Source organism: Epinephelus lanceolatus, chromosome 2 (genome assembly GCF_041903045.1).
Source record: "Epinephelus lanceolatus isolate andai-2023 chromosome 2, ASM4190304v1, whole genome shotgun sequence".
Classification (NCBI taxonomy): domain Eukaryota; kingdom Metazoa; phylum Chordata; class Actinopteri; order Perciformes; family Serranidae; genus Epinephelus; species Epinephelus lanceolatus.
The window spans coordinates 36957570-36966710 of record NC_135735.1 but is presented as its reverse complement, the minus strand read 5'-3'; positions in this window follow the sequence as shown (position 1 = coordinate 36966710).

Genomic DNA, 9141 nt, shown 5'->3' with positions numbered 1-9141 from the left:
CACCTCTTTTGTCAACAGTGTAAAAAAACACAATATATCATAGGACTGCCTGGTAAATATATGATTAAGTAAGATCAGGTAGGAAGGAAGAACAGACAAAAATAGAAAGTACATTTAAAGTCATATTTTTAAAGATACAGCGTTGAAATGAAAAATCACTTCAGCAATATGTTTACATATTCCCTATTGCTAGTGGATGTTTGGGGGTTTGTTATAAGCTCTGTGAAAGGCACGCAGGGCTCCCAGAATTCTTCATATCACCACATTGCTCCCTCTGTATTTCACAAACCCATTCCAAACAACCTCCCCCCTCTCCATTCAAGATAAATATGAAACCAAAAGAAGAAATTCATGCTTGAAGCAAGGGAACTAATCTCCCTCCTGCCTGTTTCACTCTTCTGTGTTTAATTGATAGAAATTGCACGCATCAAAGAAAACGCACACTGAGATTTAATGGGCATAAAATGGACATTAGCATTTTAAAGAGGCGGATTAACACATTAATCCGGGCAATTTTCATCCACTACTTCCAATGAGATCGTCATAGCGCGCAGGCTCCTAATGGAGCTTAACTGGCTTTCTGCTTTAGTGCTGCTCTCAGGGATAACAGCAAAACTTTTAGTTTTTGGAGAGGGGAAACGAAGGGGCTTAATTTGTGTGATGGCTCTTTCAGAATGGAGCTTTTACTTCCAAGTGAACAGACGTCCACATGACACATTACACAAGTTGCAACAGTGCCGTGGGTGTACTCTGAGACACTGCAGAGACGTGGGTTTCAGATGGTGGAACTGTCCGTGCTTGAAAAAGCAGCAATCAAAGGGGCTGTTGTTGGATGAACATCATGGAGTTGACTTTTCATCCATGCTGAACATATGTGGTTTTGCTGGGAGAGGCACACTGGGCTGTTGAGCACAATCACTGTACATACAATAGAAGTGAGTACATGATTTTACCATGATGTTGGGCGCTGGGTCTTGCATTATGATCAAAGCTCGTTCAATATGCTCACCATCCACCCAGATGAAACTCATTTGGGCTGATACTCAATGCATCACATCTACAGATGCATGTTGGTTGGAGACACCCACACCCAGCCCCAAAGGTAGAAGACACACTGCTCAGCTGCGGATTGTTATTACATATAACTTGTCAAACCCGAGGAAGGAAGTGGCTGCCAGTTGGTCCCAGAGGAGCGCTGGCTGTGTTTCATGTGTGAGGGACGAACCCATGATGAGCACACACGTGCACATAAAACATGTTCACGCACACATTGCACCAGTGCAAGCCGTCATTAGTGACACAAACCCTCAGTGGCGGTGTTTAGACTACACTGAGCTCTCTTGATGCGATGTGTCCCCTACAATGGTACGCACTTTCATTTCCATTCCCGTACGGCTGCTCCTCCCTTTTGTTCGAGTCATTTACACCGCAGTTTGTGCACACACAACATGTAAGCCCACTGTACCTCCATGCAAAGAGAATGTAATGTAGGTCATCAAACAGAGCCGACTGGGAAAGTGCTGTTGTTTGTGAGCGGCGAGGCAGCCTCCAGAGTAAAGGGCTGATGTGAAAGGAGGGGTGTAAAAAAAACAACAGAGACAAAAAAACACAATGGAACAAACAAAAGCTTCTTCGACAAACTGTTAAAACGTAGAGCGCGTCTGTTTTGGGTGTTGTCACTGGTGGGTAGAGGTAAGGAAGTACAGAAACACTGCTCTCTCTCACTCCCTCTCCCCCTATCTCACAGGCTCTGGTGAATAGTTTATGCTACGTACCTTCCATTCACCTCTGCCGTACTTTCCGTCCCATTATCGCTCCAACATGAGATTGCACTCAAGACAATGTTGGAATTTTTGATAACATGGATTGTGAAACTGAAACACTGTTTTGAATTAATAAACAACATAGTCTAGAGCTTTTAGAGCAGAATCCACCCTTTTCCCTACCGCTCGCTGTATTATTAGTAATATTACTTTTCATCTTTGGCCTGTTGTCCGGAACCATCTGAGGAATATCACAGAAAGCTCTCAGCTTCCTGGATGGGGATCGGAGATGGGTGTTTCTTGTAACATGCTCTGGCAGGGTGCTGTGATTTGAGTAACCCCTAAATCTGCAACACCAATGACATCTGAAAAGACAGGCTACACTCAAAGCATGGTTTCCCTATTCTCTCCGCTACCTTTGTCTGAAAGCCTGCGACATCTCCGTACACAGGTGCTGGGCTGTAAGTGTCTCAGTCACGCTCTGGCCTAGATTGGAAGCAAGAGAGGATACACGGCATTCTCATCCAGTGAGAAACCTTTCACTGCAGTGGACATGAACAAAAAAGACTATTTTGCCAGTCTTGAATTTATGGCAGTTTTATGAAGCTCTTGTCGCTCTGCCACAACCTCGCACTCTCCCGAACAAATACAGTAACTCAATCAGCCTTTCATTCCCAACACATGTTTACCAGATTAAGAAAAAGAGACCCCCTCGACCTCCTCTGTGAGAGATAATGTTCGCATTCCTATGGCAACCGCTCTGTCATGGTCAGCGGTTTCTTGCCAGACAATAAAACACACAAATGCTGTATGCTGATCCAAGATGTCAGTAACAACAAAAACCCCAACCAGTATGAATCTAACCTCGCTGATCACGATCCACCACCTTTTCCACGAAGTTCTCATCAAGGACTCCCCTTTATGCAAACACAACTTAATTAATGTTTAACCTCAAAATGGCAATGTTTCAAATGTAATAAGAGGTCTGGTATGGATTTGATCAGAGAGAGAAAGAAAACACGCAGAAGGATGTTCACCCAGGGGCTAACTATGGCCAGTATTTGAAACGCCATCAAAGATCTGGTCTTTTCCTCATCCTTTGAGAATAATTACACTTACTGTATCTGCTGCTCAGTCTGATTCATGTTAGCAGCTTGAGAGACAGCCAAGGCACTTGGACGAAAAGGACAGAAATTTATAGTGCAACGCTTGTCTTCTCATTTGCCTTGGCCGGGCTTTCGACAGCCTCAAAAAGCTGGTAAGCTCAGATACTTTGAACCGTATGATAAGGATCAGCTCAAGTCAGACAGACGCTATGCTAAGAAGAATCCAATTTTACATAAGGGCTTTCAAAGAAGTGCGATATCCGTAATTGAATATAGAGTACCCCGATCAAGTGATCAAAGCGGGGAGCTTGCAAAGTTAATGAAAATAAATAAAGCTAAAAAGTGCATTTCTCTTTGGTGACAGAAGGGTTTAAAGGGATGGTGTTTTATCCTCAGTGCTGAGACCTGTCTTTTAATAAGGATCATAATGAGGGGTTTCCTTTTTATATAAAAAAAAAAAAAAAAAAAAAAAAAATGAAATCACAAGCCTTGCGAACAGGACAGAATTTGATTAGGACAGCCGGCTCCATTCGCATGCATGTGTATGGATGTGAGTGTGTGGAATAGATCCATCCATTCCTGATGTGGCTCCCAGCAGTCGACAGCTCTGCCAACCGTTGTCATTTTCTGGCAGCCAGATTACTCTTGGGGTGGCATTTTCACAGTTGTCAAGTGAGGATTTAATGGCCAATTATCCTCAGATAAATATATCTCTGCTGAGGAGAGGGAGCCATCGTAGGAGTGGGAGACTATCGCTTCTAATTGTGGGCTAAAGAAAGAGGGAAACATGTCTGGTCAAAGCCTCCAGAGGCTGGCCGACTTCCTATATCCGTGCACTGCTACTTCATCATCACCCGAGAAGGCAGTTGGATCCCTCAAAATAAAAAATCCACAGTACTGTAAATCACGTATTACACTTACAGTACAAAGTACACACCGTCGTTAAACAGGGTGTCGCCATCCTCACTTTAACCAGAGTCTTGCTGTCGATTGCTTTTTTTTCCTGTTCCCTCACTGGTGTTCATGACAGGGAAGGAAATCGCTCACTGAGAAGTTTAGGCCTGTAGAATGACTGAAACACAAGAATGATGGGATTATGGAAAGAAAACAAAACCAAATTTAGCACCGTGCTGCTAGGCTAGAGAGGTGACGTGAAGAAAAAGATGGCAAGTAAGATTTTTCTACATTGAGGTCATTGGTTTATTTATGTAATATTATAGTTTTCTTTCAAAACACAGTCAAATAAAAGCTGCTGTCGTCATCAACAATTAATGTAGAGTTTGGCTCCATCTCTCAAAGTGTTATAATCCATTTATGCTTGAATTTACATGTTATGCATTCAGCTGCAGAATCAGAGTATTGTTAAACAATTTCAAGGCCATTTAGTGGAAGGCCGAAGAGGAGCCCATCTGATCCTGTCCATCTGCTACAAACTCCTACCTGCAACTTCCTCTTCCTCACTCAGATCATCGGCACTAACTCCTATGGCTTATACTGGAACGGGGTAAAGTTTTGCTCGAGAGGCGGCGGTGAAAGAAACAGACTGATTTCAGGCTCCAGCATTATACAGACATGCGTCTCTGTTGCTGGCAGGTTAGCGGTGTGTAGATGTCAACGGGGATAGCGGCTAACGGGCTGAGCGGCCTGCACCAACGTCACCTCGGGTTAATGACAGTGACAGTCTCAATCGCTGGGGTGGTGGAGAGGATTTAATGCTTCCCCTTTGGCACCAGGAAGTGCTGATAATGATGCTGGGTGGCATGGAGCGTGTCCCTTCTGACATCAGCAATGATTTAAACTCCAGCAATGGTGAGCAAGTTCATATACACACACACACACACACACACACAGGCAGACAGACACACACACACACCTATTCTCTCTAAATGACGACTCTTACAACCTATTGTCTCTATGTTTTTTACAACGAAAGCACACATAAATCAAAAGATGGGCTAAGTCTAACCAATAAAGTGGTTTTCAACTATAAACCTGGGTCATGCATGGAAACTACCACAGCAAACAAATACTTGCTACAATGAATTCAATAATAACCTTTTATTATTGCTTATGATCATGATAATATTTAGAGAAGCAGATCATGCAGTTACAACAACCGAATAGAGACTGATTTAATTTTAAAATGCTGTTCTCTTTGTTATACATAAGCCAAAATATGTGGAAAAAGGTTTTTACCATACGTACTTAGTACACACTTCTGCACTAGCCTACTCCAAGTGTTAGCAAGCTAGCTCTGACATGTAGCCTGGCGTACCAACAATGAGAATATTGAAGATATGAATGTGACGGCTCCTTTGGATCGATTTCAATAGGAGTAATTGGCTTTGTGACAGCAGTCCTCAGTTTTTTGTGCAGCATTTTTGAGCTAACAAGCTACCTTGCTAACCAGCTATCAGATACAAGCATGTGCAATGACCTGTGTTACACATGCCACAGTCTAAGCATGTCAAACTGAGAGCCAGACATATACTATGCACATAGCTCATTATTTCAGATTGTAACATACAATTCAGTGGTGTTTTCAAAAAAAAAAAAAGTCCAATTACAATTCAACATTAGGCTGTCACAATGCACATCAATAAGCTGTGAACATATTATAAGCTACTTTTCTGTCAATTATTGAACATCGTCGAGGCCATACACTGTACTTCTGTTGCTAATATTGGCTTAACGGTGCTATTGTAAAGGTAATATGTTGATTTATTGAGGGTGATATTTTTAACTTTCAGTGACATGGCTATAATGGCATCACCAGACTTGCAAATATAATGAGAAGGAGCACCAATAAGAAGATACACTGTAATTCTGTCACCTAACAGACTATAGCCGTCACCTGATGTTGCCATGTTTCCCAAAAGTTACACCTTAAAGTTACACCTAACTTAAAATGTTACATGTGATCTTCGCCCTGGTACAGGTGTGATGTGCACTCTCCCTACCACCTGATGTAAAGTAACCTCAGAGTAACTGATCGAAATTAAGCTGAACATTTTACCTCGCCGCTGCTACTCTGTTTGTGCTCGCAGTCACTATTTCCACTCTCTAAGTTGAGGCTGCGCCCAGTGTTCCCTGCTACGCTCCTCTTCCTCTTCCTTCCTGCCTCCACTCTTTATATTTACATTATCATCATTGACACTGTAATGATTGGTGTGATTATGCATGCGGACGGGGCTGTGAACGGGTGTGTTGACACGGTGTTGACAGGCTGGCGCGGTCACATCTCTCCCACTGTCTCAGGTGGGAGCTCTGGTTATGCACAGCCTTCATTTAGATTCGATTACAGTGATGCACGCCTTATGGGTGTCACTTCTCTTCCGCTTCACAATTTAGGGAGAGAGGATGGGCAGTAATTGTGCTACCTGGGTGCAGAAGCCCTGGTGGCAAATCAAGCAGCGGGTGCGCGGTGGCATATCGTCTGGCTGCCTTTTCCCCGGCTCATTTATTTGCCTCCAGTTGTCAATGCGGGAATATCACTGTGTGCAAATTAGCTAGCTGGGCCTTCAAGGAGCCACACTGCCTCTTCCCGCCCACCCCGCCCAAGTGACGCCTGTTATGTCCAATTACACACCCAGTAGCTGTGATTAGCATGTGTAACTAGCAACTCCAGCATGAGCATCCGTGCACATGCACAAGTAGAGTACACACGTGCATACAGGCACAAATAAACACAGGTACCTCATCAGCATCTGCTTCATTACCTGCAAACCCCCTCACTGCGGATGCAGAGCAGTGTCTCCTGTGGGTTGTCATCTCCTTCTTTAAGCTTCCTAGGGGCCATTGTGCTCCACAATGAACTGAGCGAAGCTATCAGCTAATAAGTGACAAGCTCTATATACTGTATATACTTTATGTACAACATGTATATATTTTACATCACTTCTAAGGGGCATCATCTCTTTGTAAAACAATGCAAGTGAGCATAGATATCACACTTACAAACAGTACTATAATGTGACACATGCCACCATGACACATATTCCCAAAGTAAAAGAATCTGCTGGGAACAGAAGATCACAGTTTCTTCTCTAGTCAACAGAGTGAATTCTCTTCTTACCAGCTCCAAAGCCTTTGGGTATTGCATATTGCAAACAGCCTACAGCAGCGCAGTTATGTGGAACAGAATAGAAAAACACGCTGGTTTTGGTTGGTTAAAAATGAAATGTTAGATCTGTAGCGTTTACTGTCGTACAGTTGTTGTTATTTCAGTCTGTGGATATTTGTGGCACGTCTCTCGACATGGCCTCGACCAAAGAAGCAGCATTACTCAGGCTCTGGCCACATGTGAGCCGCACATTACGGCGAGCTGTGCTGGCCTCTGACCACCCCCGCTCTTAAACTGCAGCGAAAACAAAAGGCGGCAGCGAGTTCAAAGTGGTGTCTGTTTTGTGTGTAGTCATGGTGGCCTGCCTTTGGATGCTTTCATCATATCTCTCAGTGATGCCACAGTGCCCAGAGGGGGTGATGTCACGGCGAGGTCAATGTCAAATATGAAAGAGGGAGAAGTGGCTGCCAAGGACTTGTGGGGAGAGAATAATTTAACCAGAAGTGTCCTGAGATGGGAGGCAAGAAGGCACCATGTGGCACATTCGCCTACGTGCCTGCACATCAGGCCTATATACTGTCAGCCAACGTAGCGTAGGCCTCAAGGTCTGGGGATGCAGATTGTAAACCACATGCTTCCGTTTATGTCTCTGTCACTTTTTGTCTCTTCTCTCAGTCTATCTGGAACGCAGTCAAATGGACAAAGTGCTCCGTGAACAAAGGGAGCATTGGTATCCTCAGTACGACGCTTACTGCTCGGAGCAGCTGTGGAAATGTCAAACAGGGCTGAGATGAGAGAAGTGTCGCGAGTGGAATGAAACTGCTGACACCTCATTTCCTTTCATTCCCAGTTCTGAAGCTACTTTTGTCACATGATGTTTTATATATGTGTAGGTCCTATCTCTCGTCACTTGTGCTTTTCACCCGACATCAACCATAGAAACACAACACATGCTATCACGCAAACTGCTTCTTGTGAGCCATTTGTTCTGCCGTGGCAGCGTGCTCTTTGTTTGAACCTGCACCGTCTGTTTCTCCCCAAATCTACTTTTTAGAGGGAGTACAGAGGGAGACACTGTTATTCAGACTGGCTGAAGGTTGTTCTGTATGAGTGTGTTGTGATTGCTGTCTCTACTATCACAATTCTTTTCTTCCTCCTGCGAAACGTAAATCTCATGTTTTAAAGATTCCTTTAATGGGAATCAAAGACTAAATATTTCAATACAGCTATTTTATTATTCAGTAGACTCACAGGCATTTCCAGCCATCTGACTGCGAGAAATCCATGTGCCTCACGTCTTAGCAGTGCAGGTACATGGCTTCAGCTAGCAATATTACAAGGATTAGCATGGCATATGAAATATTTAGTGGATTTCTTCTCCCCTCCTTCTAAAACCTAATAAATCAAATGACTGCCAAATGTCATTAAAGTGATGGTCTTTGACTGGGTAAGAGAGAGTCCCTTTTCATATTCAAATTTGGGGTGGAAGAAATGAAAAAGCGGAAAAGGTTACTTGGTTTAGCTGACAACCCCCAGTGCCTCAACGCTGGTGGGTGAAGACTCGAGGAAGGGCAGATGGAAGGAGGAAGACGGAGTAGTGGGGCGCTGTGACAGAGAAGGTATTGTCTGACATGCCAGCCGGGCGTCCTCGTGGCATTGGTCTCCTGTTGGCGCAGGCAGGGCGTCTGGCCTGCTGTTTTGATTAGTCAAAGATGGCTTTTTTTTTTTTTTTCACCGCTTTTCTTTTTTTTTGGGGGGCCGAGGTGTCACCGCACAGTGGATCACAGGCAGGGGCTAGTGGGACAACCAGCTGTCTCTGTCACCAACTGTCACCAGCATTGTCTCTCCTCCCTCACTGGCTGAACAGATGATGGACATTTGAATGGCAGGCACCATTCTGCCGCCCCACCTCTCCCCCCACACCCGGCATACAGGGGAATCATCGATATTCATCCCCTCGCCCACCTCCAGCCTCCCTTTCTGTGTTTTGAGTCATTCATATGTAAACGCAGAGATAAAACATATGGTGCTAATTTGCAACAAATCAACAGTGACCCAGGCTGACTTTCTACTCCGGATATTCATAGTGAGAGTTACTAGACGCCCAGCACCTGTCTGTGTTTGAAGCCTTGCCTTATTCATTACCAAAGTGTGTTGGCAAAGAGTGTCAACAAAGGCACAGCAGGCCTGTAATTTGCATTCTTCCTAC